We start from the raw sequence: 23,212 nt of genomic DNA, 5'->3' as shown, positions 1-23,212 counted from the left end.
TAATTTATTTTCTCATTCCAGTCCCCTATAATGAAAAGGACATCTTTTTTGGGTGTTAGTTCTAGAAGGTATTGTAGGTCTTCATAGAACCGTTCAATTGCAACTTCTTCAGCATTACTGGTCAGGGCGTAGACTTGGATTACTGTGATATTGAATGGTTTGGTGTGGAAATGAACCAAGATCATTCTGTTGTTTTTGAGATTGCATCCAAGTACTGTATTTCGGACTCTTTTGTTGACTATGAGGGCTACTCTATTTCTTCTAAGGGATTCTTGCCCACAGTAGTAGATCTAATGGTCATCTGAGTTAAATTCACCCATTCCAGTCCATTTAGTTTGCTGATTCCTAATATGTTGACATTCACTCTTGCCATCTCCTGTTTGACCACTTCCAGTTTGCCTCAATTCATGGACTTGACATTCCAGGTTCCCACATTACTGCTCCTTACAGCAGTGGGCTTTGCTTCCATCACCAGTCACATCCACAGCTGGGTGTTGTTTTGCTTTGTCTCTGTCTCTTCATTCTTTCTGGAATTATTTCTCCACTGATCTCCAGTAGCATATTGGGCACCTGCCAACCTGGGGAGGTCTTTCATCTTTCAGTGTCAGGACACTGTCTTTTCATACTGTCCATGGGGTTCTCAAGGTACAAATACTAAAGTGGTTTGCCATTCCCTTCTCCAGTGGATCACATTTCGTCAGAACTTTCCATCATAATCTGTCCGTCTTGGGTGGCCCAATATGGCATGGCTCTTAGTTTCGTTGAGTTAGACAAGGCTCTGGTCCATGTGATCAGATTGGTTAGTTTTCTGTGCTTGTGGTTTTCAGTCTGTCTGGCCTCTGATGGAGAAGAATAAGAAGCTTATGGAAGCTTCCTGATGGGAGAGACTGATTGAGTTAGAAATTGGGTCTTGTTCTGATGTGCAGGGCCATGCTCAGTAAATCTTTAATCCAGTGTTCTGTTGATGGGCGGGGCTATGTTCCCTCCCTGTTAGTTCAGTTCAGTAGCTCAGTCATGTCTGACTCTTTGTGACCCCATGAACTGCAGCACACCAGGCCTCCCTGTCCATCACCAACTCCCAGAGTTCACCAAACTCATGTCAATCGAGTAGGTGATGCTATCCAGCCATCTCATCCTCTGTCATCCCCTACTCCTGCCCCCAATCCCTCCCAGCATGAGTCTTTTCCAATGAGTCAACTCTTCGCATGAGGTGGCCAAAGTATTGGAGTTTCAGCTGTTATTTACCTGGGGCCAAACTATGATGGAGGTAATGAAGATAATAGCGACTTCCTTCAAAGGTCCCATGTATGCACTGCTACACTCAGTGCCCCCAGCCCTGCAGCAGGCCACTGCCAACCCATGCCTCTGCCAGAGACTCCTGGACACTTACCAGCAAGTCTGGATCAGTCTCTTATGGGGTCATTGCTCCTTTCTCCTGGGTCCTGGTGTGCATAAAGTTCTGTTTGTGCCCAGTCTGTTTCCCAGTCCTGTGTAAATTCTGGCAGCTCTGTGGTGGGGCTAATGGCATCCTCCTCCAAGAGGGCTGATACCATACCCAGGTCTGCTGCACCCAGAGCCCCTGCCCCTGCGTCAGTCTACTGCTGACCTGTACCTCCACAGGAGACACTCAAACACAATTCTTAGTCTCAGTATCTGTGGGATCTCTGGGTCCTGAAGCAAGGCGAAGTCTAATAGAGTTTTGCCAAGAGAACGCACTGGTCATAGCAAATACCCTCTACCAACAACACAAGAGAAAACTCTACACATGGACGTCACCAGATGGTCAATACTGAAATCAGATTGATTATATTCTTTGCAGCCAAAGATGGAGAAGTTCTATACAGTCAGCAAAAACAAGACTGGTAGCTGATTGTGGCACAGACCATGAACTCCTTATTGCCAAACTCAGAGTAAAATTGAAGAAAGTAGGGAAAACCACTAGACCATTCAGGTATGACCTAAATCAAATCCCTTACGATTATACAGTGGAAGTGACCAATAGACTCAAGGGATTAGATCTGATAGAGTGCCTGAAGAACTATGGACCGAGAGGTTCATGACATTGTACAGGAGGCAGGCTTCAAGACCACCCCCATGGAAAAGAAATGCAAAAAGAAAAAACAGTTGTCTGAGGAGGCCTTACAAATAGCTGTGAATAGAAGAGAAGTGAAAGGCAAAGGAGAAAAGCAAAGATATACCCATTTGAATGCAGAGTTCCAAAGAACAGCAAGGAGGGATAAGAAAGCCTTCCTCAGCCATCAATGCAAAGATATAGAGGAAAACAATAGAATGGGAAAGGCTAGAGATCTCTTCAAGAAAATTAGAGAACCAAGGGAATATTTCATGCAAAGATGGGCTCGATAAAGGACAGAAATGGTATGGACCTAACAGAAGCAGAAGATATTAAGAAGAGGTGGCAAGAATACACCGAAGAACTATACAAAAAAGATCTTCATGACCCAGATAATCACAATGGTGTGATCACCAACCTAGAGCCAGACATCCTGGAATGAAGTCAAGTGGGCCTTAGGAAGCATCACTGTGAACAAAGCTAGCAGAGGTGATGGGATTCCAGTTGAGCCATTTCAGATCCTAAGATGATGCTGTGAAAGTGCTGCACTCAGTATGCCAGCAAATTTGGAAAACTCAGCAGTGGCCACAGGACTGGAAAAGGTCAATTTTCATTCCAATCCCAAAGAAAGGCAATGCCAAAGAATGCTCAAACTGCCACATAATTGTACTCACATCACACACTCATAAAGTAATGCTCAAAATTTTCCAAGCCAGGCTTCAACGGTACATGAACTGAGAACTTCCAGATGTTCAAGCTGGATTTAGAGAAGGCAGAGGAACCAGAGATCAAACTGCCAACATCCGTTGGATCATCGAAAAAGAAAGAGAGTTCCAGAAAAACATCTACTGCTTTTGACTATGTCAAAGGCTTTGACTGTGTGGACTACAACAAACTGTGGAAAATTGTTCAAGAGATGGGAATACCAGACCACCTGACCTGCCTCTTGAGAAATCTATATGCAGGTCAGGAAGCAACAGTTAGAACTGGACATGGAAAACAGATTGGTTCCAAATAGGAAAAGCAGTACATCAAGGCTATATATTATTACCCTGCTTATTTAATTTCTATGCAGAGTACATCATGAGAAACGCTGGGCTGGTTGAAGCACCAGCTGGAATCACGATTGCTGGGAGAAATATCAATAACCATAAATATGCAGATGACACCACTCTTATGGCAGAAAGTGAAGAAGAGCTAAAGAACCTCTTGATGAAAGTGAAGGAAGAGAGTGAAAAAGTTGGCTTAAAGCTAAACATTCAGAAAACTAAGATTATGACATCTTTTCCCATCACTTCATGGCAAATAGATAGGGAAACACTGGAAACAGTGACAGACTTTATTTTCTAGGACTCCAAAATCACTGCAGATGGTGATTGCAGCCATGAAATTAAAAGATGCTTACTCCTTGGAAGAAAAGTTATGACCAACCTCAACAACATACTAAAAAGCAGAGACATTACTTTGCCAACAAAGGTCTGTGTAGTCAAAGCTGTGGTTTTTCCAGTAGTCATGTATCGATTTGAGAGTTGGACTATAAAGAAAGCTGAACACCGAAGAATTGATGCTTTTGAACTGTGGTGCTGGAGAAGACTTGAGAGTCCCTTGGACTGCAAGGAGAACCAACCAGTCCATCCTAAAGGAAATCGGTCCTGAATATTCATTGGAAGGACCGATGCTAAAGCTGAAACTCCAGTACTTTGGCCACCTGATGTGAAGAACTGACTCATTTGAAAAGACCCTGATGCTGGTGAAGATTCAAGGCACAAGGAGAAAGGGACGACAGAGGATAAGGTAATTGGATGGCATCACTGACTCATTGGACTGAGTTTGAGTAAATCCGGGAGTTGGTGATGCCCAGGGAGACCTGGCATGCTGCAGTCCGTGGGGTCGCAAAGAGTCGGACAGGACTGAGTGACCGAACTGAAGTGAACTGATTATACTTTACAAACTCGTTTCACATATATAATCTTAGTTCTGTACATATAATAAAGTATTCCTAGTTTTACTTTACACATGGAAATATTGAGGCACAGAGAGGTTAAGTAGCTTGTCTAAGGACACAAAAATGGTATGCAGTAGATATAGCAATAATTGAGGAGTTCTAATTTAATACAATGATTTTTTTATTTCTTTATATTCTGGTGCTGCATTTTAGATATATATGCAGAATATTTAAATAGCAAAATTACTCTGTTCCTCCAAAGCCAAGTATGTTTTTTTGCCAAATCTGCTGGCCAGTTTTGCTGGAGTTATTATATAACAATTAAAATATTTTTTGTGTTAATTACCTGACTGTAGCTTAAGTGCTGTATTAGGTTACACTTTCATAATAGTAAAAAATAACTTAATGGTCTGAAAGATTACAGTATCACTTCAGATTTGAAACCTAGGGAATAGAATAAGTAGACTTTGAGAGTTTCTGGTTTCTTTTTAAAACAGTTGAGGGGGAAAAAATCTTTGCTGTGTCTTGAAAAGGAAGTACTTTAGCCAAAATAGACAATATTTTAATGATTGGTACTCTAGAACTTCTCATAGAGAAGAGTGGGTTTTGTGTCTGTGTAAATGCATTTTATAATGGATTCTGTATATGGCATGTCAGATTCTTGAGATGAGAAACTTTTGATCTCAAGCTCCTTGTTAAATATGAGTTAGTGTTGTATGGTTTTAGGGGATTTAGTCATTTGTTCCTTGGCTCTGTAACAGATTCCTAGCTAACATTAAAAAAGTTTCTGTTATTTGGACTTTTCAGTTATAAACTGTAATATAACTTGTTTTATGCTTGAAAAATGACTGTTCAATAGTCTCTATAACTAGACTTGTAAGTAGAATAGTCATGAACACAAAGAACTTATAACTCATGATTTCAAGTCTTCAAAATTTTCAGGATGATGGGCAAGTCCATCTGAGTCAGGATAATTTTCCAACTTTTTGTTATTCATGTGCTATATTTAGTAATTTTATTTTATGATGTTTTTTTCACATGCATTTGTTTAAGCTCCTTTTATAGATTGCAAGCTTTCTCTGGGCAGGAATAAAGTTATTCCTCTGGTCTTTTTACAAAGTCTGTTGCAATGCACTGCAGACAGTGTAGAGCAAGTCCTAAATAAATGTTAGGTCTCAAACTGCTATTTATTTGTGCCTTTTTGCCTTATTTTTTGTGTCCTATTGTTCAAAAGATTAGTAGAGATGAGGTTTCCAGAAACAAATAAGGAAATTTTTCTCAGTGAATGTTTAAAATTACTTTTACTATTTGAGTAACTGTGGAAAAAATTTTAAAATATATAGTGTACTTTGATGTGGATAGATTTTTAGCTGTAGAATAGAATGACTTCTAAAGTTACCCCTATTCTTCAGGTGGGATTTGATAATTGATAAAGTTTGGATAGTTTCCTTCTCATCAAACTTCAAATTTTTCATAATGGAGTAAGAAAACATTTCCTGAAAGCAAAACTGCATTTTAAGAAAAAATATTTCTTCACATCATGAATATGTGAGGGAAGATGTTTTTTAAATAACTCATAGATGCAGCCTTTAGTGACTTGCATTCTAACCCCAATTCTGCCGCTTACTATTTGATTTTGGACAAATCACTCATCTCTCCTCATTTCAGTTTCCTGATCTGTAAAATGATTAAGTTAGAGTAGGTTTGCATTTTCCTTCTAACTCTAGAAATCTGAAATCTGTAGTCTTCTATTTGTGTGTGTAGGTATTTGTGTTTCTGTGTGTCAACACTGTCCTTTTAAAGATCTATAGTATTGTGTTAAAAACTCTTTAAAGTTACTTGAGTGACTCAGTCTGTTGGAGTTTGAACATTTTAAAGGTTTTGAAAAACAACCATAACAAAAACAAAATGTCAAATTACAAGATAGACCCATAAGTTAATGAGTTTGATTTTCTAATTGCTAGTGACCTTATAATTTATCTAATAATGGTTTTATAGTGCTTATAATATGCCAGTCTTTAATCCTGAGGTAGGTACAATTATTATTTTCACTTTGCAGATGAGGAGCCTGAGGCACAGAGAGGTTGATTAATTTGTCCAATGTGACATAGTTTGGAGGTGACTGAGCCAACATTTAATTTACGGAGTCTGATTCCAGAATCTGTGTTTCCAGCCACTTCCTAATATTGCCTTTCTAGAACTTTTAAGTCCAAGTGCCTTATCTTTCAGAATATTCAGCTTGGATTTTAATTCAAGATTTTAATTCCACTGATTCATCTGTTCAAAACATAGTTTGAATGCTTCTGGTTCATTTTCTAAAGAACAAGACCAAAGATAAAGCCCTATGGAAAAGCAGAACCCATGCTATGAAGAGTAATATTGTAGGAGAAACAGAGCTGCCAGGGAAATACAGGGGAAATGATTAGAGATATAGAAGAAGGATTGGAACAGTACTACAGATGAAGGGGGGGAAATCCATTTTAAAATATGGAGATTAAGGAAGAAGAATTCAGAAAGGAGATAGTCAGCAGTATCGGGTGGTGCAGAACTCACTGAGAATGAGAGGGGAAAGCCCATTTGGCCTGTATAAGCATGGAAATAATTGGTGACTTGAAGAGTATAGTTATGGTAGAGTAATCAGGATGGAATCCAGATTAGAGGCTGAGGGAGATTGTGAAGGAAATAAAATGGTGGGCTTGGTAAACTTGCCACTAAAGGGAAGGGGAAATAGCCTGGATACAGGTAAAGGGAAGAGAACTAAGGTGTGTGTTTGTGTATGTGTGTGTGTGTGTGTGCACATGTGTATGTTTAAGGATAGGAGAGATATAAAGTAAAGAGGATTTGTTCTTGTTGTTCAATTGCTAAGTCATGTCCAACTCTTTGTGGCCCCGTGGACTACAGCCCGCCAGGCTCCTCTGTCTTTCACTATCTCCTAGAACAGTCACAGAGAGACTGTTATGGTTAATTTATATACATATAAATATAAGAATGGAGTGCATATTTTATTTTTGACAGATGTTTTAAAGGAAAATAAACATGTCAGTGTTTGTTCCTCATCTGTATTAATGTGTTTCTATTTAACTCAGAGCATGGAGGAAGTTAAAGAAAAATTTTTGATTTGCAGTAGGACTACAAAAAATAAAAGGAAAAGTGGAATTAAAACCAGATTTCTACAAAATAAAATCATATTTAAAGTATTCCTTGAGACATCAAAAGTCTTCTAAATCTTAAACAGGGAGCTGGTTTTTGATAATGGTAAAATGTTTTTAAAATTTAAAGGAGATAGAACTATTTCTAATTTAACTAATGCATAGATGGTCTTCAAGTTTTTCCTCAAAAAGTTGGAAAACTAGCAAAGTAGACTGTTAAATCATTTTATGCTTAAACAGAATTTGGTGCTAGCTTTATGATGATGTCATAAAACTTAATTATGAAGGAAGCAGTTATTATAGTTAGGAAAAGTTGTTGATTTACAATCTGACTCAGGAGTAAGGTCTGAAATGCTGTCCTTCCCTCCGCCATATGTGGTGATTTCTTCATTTTGGACTATGATTTGTTTAACTTTGACACCATCAACAAATCTGAACACTGACATGTAGTTGGTTTTTCTTGAAAGATCCTAAGGTTTTGATGAATGAATGAATGAATTGAAGTTGCTTAGTCGTGCCCGACTCTTTGCGACCCCACGGACTGTAGCCTACCAGGCTTCTCAGTCCATGGGATTTTCCAGGCAAGAGTACTGGAGTGGGGTGCCATTTCTTTCTCCAGGGGATCTTCCCAACCCAGGGATCGAACCTAGGTCTCCCGCATTGGAGGCAGACGCTTACCCACTGAGCCACCAGGGAAGCTTGTGGTATTTATTTCAAGACATTGATGCTAATCTGTAGAGAGTCTGTTATGGTTGGGCTTTGAGGAGTTTTCCAGTTCCTAGTATAGAATCACAGTGGAAACCAGCAGGATAGATGATTAGCTGAGACCAGAGTGTGGTGTACGTCTAACTAAATAATTATGCAACTATTGGCTTAATGTCTGATTCCCTTGTCAGGCCTTAAGCACCTTAGGGCAAGAACCATCTCCGTCTTAGTTAGCATGCTATCCATAGTATCCAGCCTAGTATCAGGCATAGAGCAGGTATTCAGTAAATATTGAATGAATGAACAAACTGGATATCAAATCCATTAGTTTGATGGATAGATTCTAAATTAGTTTATAACATCACCATAATGTGATCAACAATTTGTGATAGACCAGCTTCTTGATTACTTTTATCGGGGACTTCTAGGTCTCACGGTAAATCTAGAAATCAGTCTTTGAAAATTAGTAAATTTAAGTGCATTTTATACTGCATAGGGACTATAACCAATATTTTATAATAATTTTAAATGGAATATAATTTATGAAAATATTAAATGACTGTTGTACACTTGAAACTAATATAATACTGTAAATCAACTGTTCAATAAAGAAAAAAACATGCTTCAAGAAAAACTTGTCAATCAAGTCTTCCATAGCCTATATTTTAAATAATTTATATAGAGTCATCTATGTCCGATTATAATACACCTAGAAGTAAATCTTGAAAATAAAATATATCATACAGAATAAGCAAGCCTCTGTTAAAGTTTTATAGCTGTTTTTCTTCTCATTTTGTTATTGAATAGAAAGTCAATAACTTTTATTCTGTTGAGTATGAATCTGCCTTGGAGGGGGTGTTTACGTTAAAGTTCCTTAAAGAGACTTGCGTTCTTCCTATTAAATGTGCTTTGAATTAGTAGCGTTTGGATATCTATTCTTATGGAGGTACAAGCAGTATAAAGAGAATGATACATAGTCAGTTTTTCCTTGGCTTTGGAATGAAAAAACATCCAACTCAGAATTTTGCAGGCAGACATTTATCTCATCAAATATTTATCCACTCATTTCCTATATATTTGACTCTGATCTTCAGGCTCCTATTTTCCCTGAAAAATCAGGCCTCAGACTGAACTGAGTGATAAGAAAGTGGAGGTCCTTGACTGATATAGATCAGAGGTTCTCAAACTTTTCACTTTCAGGAGTCCTTTATATTTTCCCAAAAGATTTAAAAGAAACATTAGTGAGAAGAGTGCCATGGTTTTATATTTTTATGAATCTCTTTAATATCTGGCTTAGTAGAAGTCAGCTGGATTTTCATATGTGCTTCTGCATTAATCATTTCCTTTCGGCTGAAATATATGAAGAAAACCTGACCTCAGACAGATAATGTAGTTGGATATGGAAGAAATATTTTCAAAGCCTTTGCAGATAATTGTGGGTATTCTTCTTTGATGCCATACCAAAATTCAACCAGAGATAGTTTCTTCAAGGGTACTTTAAGTATAGAAGCCAAATCTAAGAACTATTAGCACTTTGATGCGTTAAAATCCATTGGTTTTACCTTGCCCTTTGAATGGATCTCTTCTCCATGCGTGATTTTGTAATGTCACACATTGGCCATTTGGAAAAATTTGGCTCATTGAAATAAACAGGTCTTCCAAATGTTGACACATTTTATTATACCATATTTTAAAAATCATACTGTTTAATACCACCACAAGTCTTATCAGAAAAGTCTTTAAGTATTGTTGTTGTTTAGTCACTCAGTCGTGTCTGATTCTTTTCGACCACATGGACTGTAACACACCAGTTTCTTCTGTCCATGGGATTTTCCAGGCAAGGATACTGGAGTGGGTTGCCATTTCCTCCTCCAGGGGATCTTCCCGACCCAGGGACCAAACCTGCATCTCCTGCACTGGCAGTGAATTCTTTTTTTTTTTTTTTTAATTTTTTTTTCTTTTTTGGCAGTGAATTCTTTACCACTGAGCCACCCAGGAAGCCCCAGTAGTACTAACTCTTAGCATCCAATAAACAGCCTTATAAAGAAAGAGAGTCTTTAAATATTAGAAAGCTATTAAGTTCATGGTAGTAGATGCAAGTTTTTCAAAATTCTATTTTTTGCTAGAAGGCTCATTTCATCACTGTCAAAATATTGTCAGTTGTTTTCCTTGAAGTGGCAACTTCGTTTAACTCATTTGTCTATCAAATACCCAAGTCAAAATAACTATTTGTCTGTCTGACATCCTTTTAAATAAAACTGATATTACATTAAAAAGTTGCTAGGGAGTTCCCTGGTGGCCTAGTGGTTCGGATTCTGGGCTTTCACTCCCGTGACCCAGGCTCAATCCCTGGTTGGGAAACAAATCTGACAAGCCATGTGGCACAGCCAAAAAAGAAATTTTTTTCTGTGTTTTCTTTTTTATAATAATTTATTTAATTAGAGGCTAATTACTTTACAGTATTGTGGTGGTTTCTGCCATACATTGACGTGAATAAGCCATGGATGTACATGTGTTCCCCATCGTGACCCTCCCACCTACCTCCCTCCCCTGTCCCTCAGGGTCATCCCAGTGTACCAGCCTTGAGCACCCTGTTTCATGCATCAAACCTGGACTGGCAATCTATTTCAAATATGATAATATACATGTTTCAATGCTATTCTCTCAAATCATCCCACCCTCACCTTCTCCCACAAAGTCCAAAAGCCTGTTCTTTACATCTGTGTCTCTTTTGTTGTCTCGCATATAGGGTCATCGTATATTGTATTGGTGTTTTTTCTTTCTGACTTACTTCACTCTGTATAATAGGCTCCAGTTTCATCCACCTCATTAGAACTGATTCAAATGCATTCTTTTTAATGGCTGAGTAATATTCCATTGTGTATATGTACCACAGCTTTCTTATCCATTCATCTGCTGATGGACATCTAGGTTGCTTCTATGTCCTGGCTATTGTAAGCAGTGCTGCGATGAACATTGGGGTACACATGTCTCTTTCAATTCTGGTTTCCTCAGTGGGATTGCTGCATCGTATGGCAGTTCTATTTCCAGTTTTTTAAGGAATCTCCACACTGTTCTCCATAGTGGCTGTACTAGTTTGCATTCCAGGACAAATGAGATTCAAACCCATTATTCAAAATATTAAAATATTCAACATGGAATATTTTAGCATTGCTTCTGTTTGTTGCCAGGCATTTTCATAACAGATTTTTGTTGCTGATTATTTGGTGCTCATACTGTGTAAATGAAATATCAAGTGTGTAGTTTCTTTCATTTGTTGAGCAGAACAGTTCTGCAGTAGAAATATTAATTCACTCTTCATATTTGCAGCTAATCTTTAATTTGATGGGTTATTATATGACTAGAAAGTAGCAGTGCCATAATTTCTTTTATTGACTTTTCATCCAGCAGGCACTGAGCAGGGTCAACTATCCACAGCAGTTTTAGTCTCTCAGGTATTGATTGTATGCACTTCTTGAGTCAATGCGTTATAAATTTACCATGTAAGATACTTCAGTGGCCCTTAAACTTTACATGATTGTCTTAGAATAACCTTAAGTTATGGGTCTAAACCTTTACTATGTTGAGCTATATTCCCTCTATACATACTTTGGGGAGCATTTTTATCATGAGTAGATGTTGAATTTTCTCAAATGCTTTTTGTATGTCTGTTGAGATGATCATGTGATTTTTATCCTTCCTTTTGTTAATGCAGTGTAACACATTGATTTCCAAATGTTGAACCATCCTTGTGACCCTGGAATAAGTCCCACTTTATCATGATGTCTGATCTTTTCTACGTTTTTTTTTTTTTAATTTGTTTTGCTAATATTCTCTTGAGAATTTTTGCATCTAAACTCATCAAAGAGTATGGGCCTATAATTTTCTTTTTTTGTAGTGTCTTGGTGCTCAGTTTTGGTGTGAGGCTGGCCTCATAGAATGAAGCTTTATTTGAGATATTATAAGAAAGCCAGGACTTCCCAGGTGGCTCAGACAGTAAAGTGTCTGCCTACAATTCTATGAAGACCTACAAGACCTTTTAGAACTAACACCCAGAAAAGATGTCCTTTTCATTATAGGGAACTGGAATGCAAAAGTAGGAAGTCAAGAAACACCTCGGGTAACAGGCAAATTTGGCCTTGGGATACGGAATGAAGCAGGGCAAAGGCTAATAGAGTTTGGCCAAGAGAACGTACTGGTCATAGCAAACACCCTCTTCCAACAACACAAGAAAAGACTCTACACATGGACATCACCAGATGGTCAACACTGAAATCAGATTGATTATATTCTTTGCAGCCAAAGATGGAGAAGCTCTATCAGTTCAATTCAGTCGCTCAGTCATGTCCGACTCTGCGACCCCATGAATCACAGCACAGCAGGCCTCCCTGTCCATTACCAACTCCCAGAGTTCACTCAGACTCATGTCCATCGAGTCAGTGATGCCATCCAGCCATCTCATCCTCTGTTGTCCCCTGCTCCTCCTGCCCCCAATCCCTCCCAGCATCAGAGTCTTTTCCAATGAGTCAACTCTTCGCATGAGGTGGCCAGAGTACTGGAGTTTCAGCTTTAGCATCATTCCTTCCAAAGAAATCCCAGGGCTGATCTCCTTCAGAATGGACTGGTTGGATCTCCTTGCAGTCCAAGGGACTCTCAAGAGTCTTCTCCAACACCACAGTTCAAAAGCATCAATTCTTTGGTGCTCAGCCTTCTTCACAGTCCAACTCTCACATCCATACATGACCAGAGGAAAAACCATAGCCTTGACTAGATGGACCTTAGTCAGCAAAGTAATGTCTCTGCTTTTGAATATGCTATCTATGTTCGTCATAACTTTCCTTCCAAGGAGTAAGTGTCTTTTAATTTCATGGCTGCAGTCACCATCTGCAGTGATTTTGGAGCCCCCCCAAAATAAAGTCTGACACTGTTTCCACTGTTTCCCCATCTATTTCCCATGTAGTGATGGGACCAGATGCCATGATCTTTGTTTTCTGAATGTTGAGCTTTAAGCCAACTTTTCCACTCTCCACTTTCACTTTCATCAAGAGGCTTTTTAGTTCCTCTTTACTTTCTGCCATAAGGGTGGTGTCATCTGCATATCTGAGGTTATTGATATTTCTTCCGCCAGTCTTGATTCCAGCTTGTGCTTCTTCCAGCCCAGCGTTTCTCATGATGTATTCTGCATATAGGTTAAATAAGCAGGGTGACAATATACAGCCTTGATGTACTTTTTGCTCGATTTGGAACCAGTCTGTTGTTCCATGTCCAGTTCTAACTGTTGCTTCCTGACCTGCATATAGGTTTCTCAAGAGGCTGGTCAGGTGGTCTGGTATTCCCATCTCTTTCCGAATTTTCCATAGTTTATTGTGATCCACACAGTCAAAGGCTTTGGCATAGTCAATAAAGCAGAAATAGATGTTTTTCTAGAACTCTCTTGCTTTTTCCATGATCCAGCGGATGTTGGCAATTTGATCTCTGGTTCCTGTGCCTTTTCTAAACTAAATAAAAACTCTTTTTCTTCATGTCCAATAGCTTTTAATAAAAGAATTAAAGCCAAGCTTAAAAGGGTATATGCTTAGTCACTGAGTCATGTCCAACTCTTTGCGACCCTATAGACTGTAGTTTGCCAGGCTTCTCTGTCCATGGGGATTCTCCAAGCGAGAATATTGGAGTGGGTTACCATGCCCTCCTCCAAGGGATCTTCCTGACCGAGGGATAGAACCCAGGTCTCCCACATTGCGAGCGGATTCTCTACCACATTGCAGGTGGATTCTTTACCATCTGAGCCACCTGGGAAGCCCAAGAATACAGGAGTGGATAGCCTATCCCTCCTAAAGAGGATCTTCCCTTCCAAGGAATCAAAGTGGGTCTCCTGTGTTGCAGGCAGATTCTTTATCAGCTGAGCTATACTAGGCTATTTTCTTTTGTTATCCTTAAAACTTTCTTGTCCATTTTGGTGAAACTTCTTAAAACAGTATCCTGTGATTGAACTCCTTCAACCTCAAGTTTCCTGTCTTTCTACTTAGCCAATGAAATGTTATTTATACACTCTTTTGGAAACATAACATATACTGTAGGTAATTATAGCAAAAGTATAATGGGTAGCAGAAGATATGGCCAAACCAAGGTTCTAGAGACCAGATAAAATAAACACATAACATGTGCCAATACCGATCTCAGTGCTAGGAAATACACAGAAGAGTAAGTGAAAGAGGAGCTAAAAATAAAGTTTAAAAAGAACTGTCTACTACTTTGTGTCTAATCTGCTATGTTTTTCTCCCTTTTTTTAGTAAAAAATACCTATAGCATTTGACCTTAGAATTATTCTTTTAAAAATACATGTATTATGAATGTGTGAATATGTGTATGTATGTGCATACACATGCACCTACAGATATTTTAGGCGTTGGCTTAAAGAGTAGAAAAATAACAGAGGGTATAGATAGTTTATCCTGTACCACTGTGCAACCTTATTCAGAAATAAGAAAAAAAATTTTCAATCAGCTATGAGTCATCATAATTTTTAGTATAATAGAGAAAATAACTTTGGAGGTGCTGAGACAGCCTTTTTTTTTTTTTTTTCTTTGTAGGAAATCATGTAGCATGGGCTTTAGAGTCAAATGTATTTGGATTTCAACCAGCATTGTTCTCTTGCTTACAAACTCAAAAGATTTCAGGGAAATACTTTTCAGAGCCTCAGTATCTCTAATACAGTAATATTAATAATACTCTGTTTTTAGGCTAAGAAATTTTATATAAAAAATCAGGTACTAGAATACTACTTAACATATAGTAGGTGTTCAGTATATGTCTGTTTCTCTGTCATCAGGGGACTGACCTTTGAAGCCTGTGACTACAGTTTGAAGAACCTATAAATGGACAGGACAAGGGGAGAGAGTTTGTTTTTCATTAGATATAGCACAGTCATCCATGATCCCGTACCACCCCCAACTCCAAACAATGAGTAAAGATTCATTTTTTGCCATTATCATTCAGCAACAGACATAAAATTAACAAAATGGGAAGAGTGTGAAATCTGCAAGATTTTACCACAGTGACTTTTATATTACTATCCATTATCTAATTAGGTTTTTTGAAGGCTTTATTTAGATAATTTAGACCTACATTTTATCCCTTTTGGGAGTAAAGGGAATTATAATTTGAAAGGAAGAGCTCTTCCAAACAGAAAGATAGCTACAATCTCCCTCAGTTGTCTATAATTTCTTACAGTAGTCTTTTAAAAAGTGATTTCAGAGTGATTTCCTAAATTAATTCTATTTCAATATTTATTTCCTGTGATGCCTGCAGAAACTAGATACTTAGATTACATACAGAAAACGAAGTAATAGAGGACACCAGGTTTTCTGCTGTTTTTAGGATTTATTCAAATTGACTGTGTCACATTCATTTTGATGATTTTAGTAACATCAGCTGATAATTGAAAAGAAACTGTCATCTTTAATCTGACCTTTCCATATTGATATCAGATAGGAACCATATGCCTGGTATGGATGTGATAGGTCATCCAAAAGATGTAGTGAATATTACATATTTGTAGCTTAAAACTAGTCTTGTTTTCCTATAAATTTTAATAGCACACATAAAATCATATATAGTTTTTGAAACAGTTAACATCAGCATAGGTTTAGTATTAGTAGACATTACTGTGCAAGGTTCTAATTCTGTTATTCATTTTTAGATGAAACCTGTTACCTGACCTTTTTATATATAATGGAAGCTCATAGGTTTTAAAAAGATATAGCTATTTATTTATTTGGCTGCACTGGGTCTTAGTTGCAGCATGTAGGGTCTTTAGTTACAGCATGCCAACTCATAGTTGCGGCATGTGGAATCAGTTCCCGGACTAGGGATCAAACATGGGCCCCCTGAATTGGGAGCTCAGAGTTTTAGTCACTGGACCACCAGGGAAGTCCACCATAAGCTATTAAGTAGATTAATAATTAATGATAAAATAATTTGAATTCAGATTATAAATAGTTCAAGTCTATTCTGATGAAACAACTTAAGACTGAGGCTTTGGGGTCAGCTTTTTAGCTATGAAGTTTATCTTGCTTATTTTTTAGTAAAATAAGTATATGTATTACTTACCATACAAAAAGAAGTGATCAACCTAATTTCTGTGCATATATGATTGCTAAATTTTTTGAAAACTATTATCCTCCTAGGATTATTTTACCAACTTTGTGTTCAGGTTACATTTAGGAAAGCATAGTATCTCCTTAAGCAAAGTACTTATTAGAACCAAAATAAGTCCAAATTCAATTTTTTTATCTGTATTTTTTTTTTAACTTTACTGCAGTTTGGTGTAGTTGACCCAGGTTGAAAATAAAAAGCTAAGGAGTTATATTTTCCATCTATCAAAATATGAATCTTTTCATCTTGGAAAAAACGTATATTTTAAGAAGGTAAATGGAAGTGATAAATACCAAAATCCAATTTTTTTAAAAACAGCTAGTGCCTCTTTTGTCTTTAAGAGAAAACATAAATATGAGAGATCGTCATAACACGTTTTTTCTTCAGATATTTAAGGATTGCTTTTATTGTTCAAAAAACTTTATTAATACTGTTACGACTATTTGAATAATTACCTTACTTTCATAATTTAAAAGTTTTTCCAAATGCAGTTATCCTCAAAGAGTTATTTAAATCAAGAGATTTAAACAACTTTACTGTCATTCATCCAACAAAATATTTATTGAGTAGCCATTATGTTCCAAGCTGTTCTCACTGCAAAGAATCCAATAAACAAAACAAAACAAAAAAGCTCTTGATTTTATGTTCTAGACATTGAAAACAACAAATAGATAAATATGTAATAGAATTTCAGTTTGTGATAAGGGTTAAGAAGGAAAATCAAAGTGAGAGGACAGAGTAATTTTAAATGAACATTAAAAAAGTACATTTTTTCAGGTTGAAGCATATACATTCTTTGGTTTGGTTTTTGAAATGTACATTTGAATATTTCTGCTGGTGAAAATTATTTACAGAAATTAGAAACTCATCATACATATTTTATATACTAATCAAAAGATCTAGCCCCAACTAGTGAGTTTAGCATTTATAAATGGAAGTGTCTGTGGAAGAATAAAATCTTGAGTTAACCACTACTTTACTTTTAGCAGTAAAGTCTGCAGCTCATGAAATTTGTAATTCTGGAGTGGTTTCAGCTTGCACCAGCCCCTGGGGAGTCTGTTGATACAGCACCGAGTTACAGATTATTATTCAGCTGTAGAAGTTTTATGCTTGGGCATTTTCTTACATCTTCCTCTCTCAGTCAGTGAAATCTTGTATATTTGCCAAATAAAACAAATCCCATACTAATAAGAAGCTATAAGTAAACAGTAGGAGCACGAGTCAGAGCCAGCACCACCCGCATTCCTTGTGTGTGTACCTCTCTAGTACTCCCGATGTGTTAATTTTGCACAAACACATTGTGATGCATAACTACTGTTCTAAAGAACCAACTCCAGTTATTTATGTAAGAGCTCCTTTTTAGAACTAAGCAATACTGTGATTGGTAGAATTCTGGCATATTACCAAAGTCAAAAGCAGAATGTAAAACTCTGCATGCTGTTGATGGGAGAAAAAAGAAATATATTTCCTACTTTCCCTATAAGTCCCTAAAGAGTTCAGCCCAGAAGACCACTGTTAGATCTCTAAAATGGATTTTTATATGACGTAGGATAGTTCAGCAATTTTTCAGGGGAAAAAGAAAAAATAAGTTGCTTGAGAATCTCATCTCTTTTGCTAGTTAGGTCCTGTCTGATAAATTTTATTTTACTTCCTTCATTATTCAGTAAATACTTATTGAACACTTATTGTTACCTGGCACACTGCTACTAAAGGACATACAGAAATCAAAGAACTAAAATGCTTATCCTCAAAGAACTTATGGTGAAGAAAAGTGACATGCAAATCCAAACTTACAATACTGTGATAGGGACCATAAAAGAGATATATGCAGAATACTTTAAGATACAAATAAAATGACTACTATTTATGAAGAATTTATTGTTCTTGATGCTTTATATGTTATTTAATTTAATCCTTTCAACAGCTTTATGAGGTAGATCTTATACTATTTAACCTGTGCCAGAAGCAATAATTTCATCTAACAAGGAAGCAGGTGGCATCAGGAAAAGTTATTGAGTTGATTATAGCAAGATGAGTAAGAGAGAGTGAGAGAAAAATGATGCGTGTGGCATTTTACACAGAAAAAAGTGAATATGTAAAACCATAGGACATGTTATTGGAATATAGAGTTGGTTCTGGGAAATAAAAGATGGCAGGAAATAGGTCATGAAGGAACTTGTAGGCTATGCTTAAGGAATTTGAGAGAAATCTGATCAAAAACACATTTCAGGAAGATAACTCTGGAATTGTTCACATAGGCATTAGAAGAGGATTTTTACTTTTAAAGGAAGAGATTCTCTGCCAGCATTGACTTATGTTTATTAAGTACATATAAACATAAAACTCGAAACATCCCCTATGTTAGTTTACAAGTACTAAACCAAAATAATATAATTCTATTATATAATATAAATTATAAATTAAATATAAATAATATTATAAAAATAAAATTCAGATCAACAACATGAATTTATGTCATAGACTATGTTCTTGTGTAAGTCACTACTGATAAGTGAAGTACTGACTCATGGTACAAGTGCTTTTAATTTTTAATTAAACATTTCCATATTATTAATTCCAATTAATTCTCCCACAGATTTTCTCCATTTGAGCTACTAAGAAAACCTTTTGCTCTATTGGATTAACAGTTATTTGGGAGAAGGGAAAAAAGGATAATCATACCTCATAGGCTCCTTTCTCAGAAGGAAATGGCAACCTACTCCATTATTCCTGCCTGGGAAATCCCATGGACAGAGGAGCCTGGTGGGCTACAGTCCGTGGGGTTGCAAGAGTTGGACACAACTTAGCAACTAAACCAACACCACTTAATAGGCTCCTCTCTCATCAATTAAGGTTGATATACTTGGTACCATCATAATCATAAAAATGTAATTGCTGGGCCCCAGATCACATGGCAGTTATAATATGGTCCAGAATATGCTTACATCAATTTATCATCAAAATGAAGACACACAAATAATTATAGGGAACCAGTGGGCTTCAGTTTGAAAAATACTGAACTAGAAGATTAATTGTTCGTCCAGTACATTATTTTTTTTAATTAATTTCTTTTGGGGTGCACTGGGTCCTCGTTGCTGCATGCAGGCTTTCTGTAGTTGCAGTGAGCAGGGCCTGCTCCTTGTTGTGGTGCACGGGCTTCTCGTTGCAGTGGCTTCTCATTGTGGAGCACAAGCCTCAGCAGTTGCAGCACACAGGCTCAGTGGTTGCAGCTCGCAGGCCCTAGAACGTGGGCTCATTAGTTGTGGTACATGGGGTTACTTGCTTCGCAGCATGTGGAATCAGTCCTTCTGGACCAGGGATCCAATGCATGTCCCTGCATTGGCAGGCATATTCTCATCCTTTGTACCACCAGGGAAGTCCTCCAGTACATTATTGATCCAGGCATTTGTAAACAAGGAAGCTCTCGGTGACTTGAATGGAGAGTCACTGGCCATAGCATCTTAAGAAGTCAAGAATCTAGGACCCGAAAATCAGTGGATTTTTGTTAAAATCAGTGATTTTTAAGGACCCTTGAAAGTAGACATCACTGTTTCCAAACTATCCCAATTATGTAATTTGTAAGATAAAAATAATGTGAACTTACTAAAGACACAGCTTTTGCAAGAAGGGTTTCTATTTAGAAACAGTTTTCAGCCAAGGTAGCCAATAAACCTTTGTGCTTACTTCACATATGCCCTCTGTGATATGGACTCTAAATACTGATGATCTGAGAAATTCAAGCCATTAAAAAAAGATGCTTATATTCAACTGTGTAGTACAATTAGTCATCACTGCTAAATAATAAGATAGTGAATGAGAAAATTTATCTTGTTTTGTTTGTCTAGAATACACAGTTCTACTCCAAAGAGTAAAGAGAGATTTTGGATAGACCCTCCCTCCTTCAATAATAGCTAACATTTATTGAACAATTACTATATTCCAGGCCCTCTGCTAAACTCTTTACCTGTATTAACTAATTTAATCCCCAAAATAATTTTATAGATATTACTATAGATGAAGAAAATGAAGCACAGAGAGGTTAGATAACTTAGCCAGAGTCACAATAAGTAGCAAAGCTTAAGATCTGAACATGACTAACTTCCAACTTTAACCACAATGCTGTATTGCCAACTTGACTTCCCTGGTGGCTCAGACAGTAAAGAATCTGCCTGAAATGCAGGAGACCCAGGTTTGATCCCTGGGTTGGGAAGATCCCCTGAAGAAGGGCATGGCAACCCATTCCAGTATTCTTGCCTGGAGAATTCCATGGACAGAGAGGCCTGGCAGGCGATAGAATAGTCCACGGGGTCACAAAGAGATACGACTGAGTGACTTAACACATTCAATTTCTTTCACTTCATTTAAAGCCATGTTAGATGTGGAGACTTGATTCTGATAAAAAGGCACTGCAGCCCGTTTATTTCTGTACCTTTACTTATAGCAGTCTAGGAAGAAGAATGAAGGAAGAGGACATGATATATTTCCCAGGCCTAGAAATTGCTCACTTGGGGGTTTTCACAGGTGGTAAATGAAACCATTTGGTCTAGATAACGTAAGATCCAATGCAACCCAGATTTGAAGAATTTTATGAAGGCATAAATACTACCACCCACCAGAGTCTTAAGATTATCTAGATATAGCCCCACTGATGATATTTCTTCTAACTTTCATAGTCAGAAATCAGTGGGGGAAAAAAAAAGCTTATTTTGGAAGATTAAATTCCAATCCATATCTCAAGCTTACAGGTGTCTTCAATAGTTGATACAACAACGGTTGTTTAGTTTTGTAAGTGGAACTTATACTTAGCACCACAGAATCCTATCTTCACAGGGCAGTTTCAGATTTGGAAGATATTTAAAGGACAAATCAATGCATAGATCTGTTGGTATTCCTAAAAGACGAGTGGGGTGTCTGTTATTGGCATCAGTTCATGATGAACCCTACTGGGCTGTGGAGAAAGGAGAAACTGAACTGAATGAGACAACACTCTATACAGGTGTCCCTAGCCTTCCTCCACCTGTTAGCACTCAGTGTTAATTTCATGGGTCAAATCAAGGCATGCAAGTGTATTAAATAATCTTTAAAACTGACCGCTGATGGTTGATGGCAGAAGAAAAATTAGGAGCTATTGCTTTCCTACCAACTGCTACTTTCGTTAACAAGACCAGAAAACATTACAAATAAATAAAATTCTTACATCACGTCAGAAAAAAGAGCAGGTGAATCCCCCAAAGGATTTTCTTTTTTACCATTAGACAAGTAAAATAATTTCACATAAATGGCTACATTAATCACTTATAAACAGAAAGAAACTTCTCTCCTTTTTTAAAACAGCAACTGGAAGAGAGGGGATATATGTATGGCTGATTCACTTTGCTGTACAGCAGAAACTGACACAGCAGTGTAAAGCAACTATGCTTCAGTTAAAACAGAAAGCAGCTAGAAATGTTTTCTCTTCGAAAACAGAATAACCATTTGTTAAACCATATATATTAATACCTTTGAGAATGTTATTGGTACAAAAAGGAATTTCCATGCTGGCCCTAATGTAATCTTTTATAGCCAAAGCTATGAAAAAAATCAACATTTTGGAAGTTGTGGTCATGTTTCAAAATCTGCTTTTTCTTTTCTGTTTGACAGCTCTGTCTAAATTCTCATAACTTGAATGTAAATATGTATATGTAAAGAATGTATGTATATCTAAATCACCTCTTTCTGCTGCTGCTGCTAAGTCGCTTCAGTCATGTCCGACTCTATGCGACCCCATAGACAGCAGCTCACCAGGCTCCCCCGTCCCTGGGATTCTCCAGGCAAGAACACTGGAGTGGATTGCCATTTCCTTCTCCAATGCATGAAAGTGAAAAGTTAAAATGAAGTCGCTCAGTCGTGTCCGACTCTTAGTGACCCCATAGGAGAGGTTTAATATAAGTATAAATAGAAATTATTTACCTAAGCCAAAAAACTTGCAAAATATTGAATTCTGCTTTTCTTCATCTCGCCATATCTAAAATTATCACCATGTTAATTTTACTAAGACTTTCTTGATGCTTCTCTTCAACCACATCACCACCCCCAACGAGGTATTTTTTTTCCATTTGGATTATAGTATCTTAGTGTCTTACATATGTAGTTGAAGCTGTGCTGAGCTCCCCAGATCCCTCCTCAGAACTTAAGTTTTTATTTCCCAACTGCAAGAAGTCCTGCCTCCAAAGAGCCCTCTTCAGAACTGCCTTGACCCCATCTCAGGATAACTCTGAAGGGCATCTCCCAGTTCCCCATGGGGTCCGTCAAGGCTCTGAGATTGCATTGACGTCCCACTTCTCCCAGGTCTGTCTCTTCCTTTCCATAGGTGTTTATCTTAAGAACACTCCCTAATAAACTTCCATTAAGCAACTTCTCTGCTTACTGGGGACCCAACCTGTAACAACATATTTGTCTTGTTGATATTTTCCTTTTGGTTCTAGATTTTCTTAAGTTCTAGTTAGCTAAAATCTTACTATGTCAAGATCATTTCCATCAGGCATGTATTGAGCACCTGTAAAGGAAATGAATTAAAACTTGGCTTCTGTCCTGAGGGAGTTTACAGCCTGACTGAAGTGACAATTACATTTGAAACTATACTATAGCATCTTTAGAATAATCCTTAAAAACAAAACAAAACCCTAAACTTCAATAATTTTAGAATAAAAGTGAGTGGCATGGATTTTACTCTGTGGGTTGCAAAGAACAAAAGGAAAATATTTCAGGGAAAGGAAAATGAATATAAATAAATAGGGTGAAAGTTTAGAAGGCATAAAGAATTTGTCTTTATGATTCCAGAAACCTTTAAGGAAAAGGTAGTTTTTTCACTTTTTATTTTGAATTAAGTTGAAACTTAGAGAGAATTTATAAGACTAATACTGATCTCTCATACAATCTATACAGAGTCATCAATTTTTATCATTTCTCCACATGCTTCAGCATTCTCATTCTCTATACACATGCACACACTGACAAACATACACACTCTTTTTCTGAACCATCTGAGAATAGGTAAAATACATCATACCACTTTATCCCTTAATACTGTAGTGTGTACTTACTAAAAACAAGGATATTAACCTTGGTAAGCACCATACACTTACTGAATTCAGGAAATCTGTTACTTTAATCTGCAGTCTAGATTTAACTGTAATTATTCACCAAAAT

The 23,212-nt window shown here is 37.2% G+C and overlaps 1 protein-coding gene across 3 annotated transcripts in view; it reads left to right on the top strand.

Annotated features, from left to right (window-relative positions):
* The window catches only part of ATF6 (activating transcription factor 6), a 242,139-nt gene that overhangs the window by 120,526 nt on the left and 98,401 nt on the right, over positions 1 to 23,212 (top strand). The window lies entirely within an intron of this gene.

This window comes from Capricornis sumatraensis, chromosome 2 (assembly GCF_032405125.1).
Source record: "Capricornis sumatraensis isolate serow.1 chromosome 2, serow.2, whole genome shotgun sequence".
In the NCBI taxonomy this organism is placed as follows: Eukaryota; Metazoa; Chordata; class Mammalia; order Artiodactyla; family Bovidae; genus Capricornis; species Capricornis sumatraensis.
The sequence above is the reverse complement of the archived record's forward strand: the minus strand, read 5'-3'. Positions and strand labels throughout refer to the sequence as shown.